This window comes from Citrus clementina, unplaced genomic scaffold (genome assembly GCF_000493195.1).
Source record: "Citrus clementina cultivar Clemenules unplaced genomic scaffold, Citrus_clementina_v1.0 scaffold_2, whole genome shotgun sequence".
In the NCBI taxonomy this organism is placed as follows: domain Eukaryota; kingdom Viridiplantae; phylum Streptophyta; class Magnoliopsida; order Sapindales; family Rutaceae; genus Citrus; species Citrus x clementina.
In genome coordinates, this window is record NW_006262688.1 from 2,073,942 (window position 1) to 2,075,822 (window position 1,881).

A 1,881-nucleotide genomic window follows, 5' to 3' on the forward strand; every position below is an offset into this window, starting at 1 on the left:
ATTGCATCAATGTTATGTACCCTGCTGATCCTCTTGCTGCTGGTTGCCTGGTTGAAGGCCACTGGTAATTATTGTTGGCAATTCTTTCTAGAATTTCATAAGCTTCAGTGTAAGATTTGGATAACAGAGCTCCATTTGCTGAAGCATCTACCATTAACCTTGTACTTGGATTTAACCCATTGTAGAAAGTTTCCAATTGAATGCAACAAGGGATGCCATGATGAGGACACCTTCTGAATAATTCCTTGAATCTTTCCCATGCCTCGTACAAACTTTCATCTTTAAGTTGATGGAAGGAAGTAATCTCATTCCGCAGTTTTGCATTTTTTGTTGGTGGGAAATATTTCATTAGGAATTTATCAGCCAATTCATTCCATGTAGTGATGGAATCAGAGGGTAACGAATTTAACCATGCTCTTGCTCGATCTCTTAAGGAATAAGGGAAGAGCCTCAGCCTTAAGGCAACTTGTGTCGCACCAGCAATCTTGAAAGCATCACTTACTTTCAAGAACAATTTAAGATGGAGATGAGGATCTTCATTAGGCAATACATTGAATTGTCCCACTGTTTGTAACATTTGAAACATCACTGGTTTCAACTCAAAATTTGCTGCTTCTACCTCAGGTCTGATGATCCCAGGGTGTACAACTTGCGGGGTTAGTACAGCATAATCTCTTATAGCTCTGTCTCTATCATCAGCCATGTAAATAATATTTTTGTTGCCTTGCTGTCTCCCGTTGGCATGTTCATTCTGCTCTTCTTGAATGTTGACTGGTTGTAGGGGCCCGTGATGATTCAAATTTTGCGCATCCTGTAAATTATTCATGCTTGGAGCACTTTCTGAATTCCTTTGTTCTCTTCATAGTCTCCTGACAGTCCTTTCAATCTCAGGATCGAATTGGAATGCCACAAATCTGTCTTTGCACATGCATGTACCGATCTGCCAATAAATAGAATAAATCAAATCAAATTTGGTGCTATCAAGATTTACTTCACACTAAAAAAATAAATAATCAATCCCCGGCAACAGCGCCAAAAACTTATTGGTTGATTTCTATAATCAATTATTATCAATGCCAATGTGCAAGTATACACAACAAGTAATAAAGTGATAAGTATTCAAGATCCTCTCCACAAGGATTGATGTTACTAAAAATGTTAAAGCAATCACAATAGTGCAAATCAACTAAAGACCGAAACAAACAATTGTCAAATAATTCTATCGTAACTAATAATGGAAATAAAACAATACTGTAATGAAATAAACTAAGTTAAATGTGTCTAAGATTTAATTGAGAATGATCAAACTCTCCTAATGGGGTGACTGTTGTTTACCAAATTAGCACCAGTTGTTACAATAAGTGCTGCAGCAATGGGTAGAATAAATCTGCATCCGCAGTTATCGCATGTTGGAAATCTCATACCTTTAAATATACTAAAAATGACTAGTTACTCATATATTCAAGATCGTCTCCACAGGGATTGATGTTACTCAAAATGTTAAAGCAATCACAATAGTGCAAATCAACTAAAGACCGAAACAAACAATTGTCAAATAATTCTATCGTAACTAATAATGGAAATAAAACAATACTGTAATGAAATAAACTAAGTTAAATGTGTTTAAGATTTAATTGAGAATGATCAAACTCTCCTAATGGGGTGACTGTTGTTTACCAAATTAGCACCAGTTGTTACAATAAGTGCTGCAGCAATGGGTAGAATAAATCTGCATCCGTAGTTATCGCATGTTGGAATCTCATACCTTTAAATATACTAACAATGACCAATTGCTCATATATTTATGGTACGACATTATAACCTTTAATCTCTCCACCCTATAAGGTGAACACCTATATCTAGAGTGTCACAAATCTTAAC

The 1,881-nt window shown here is 35.8% G+C and overlaps 1 non-coding gene across 1 annotated transcript; it reads left to right on the forward strand.

Moving 5' to 3' along the window:
- Positions 1-212: 212 nt before the first annotated feature.
- On the forward strand, positions 213-319 carry LOC112101402. The gene has a single exon (XR_002907528.1). It is a non-coding gene; the product is annotated as a small nucleolar RNA R71 (small nucleolar RNA).
- The last annotated feature ends 1,562 nt before the right edge of the window (positions 320-1,881 follow it).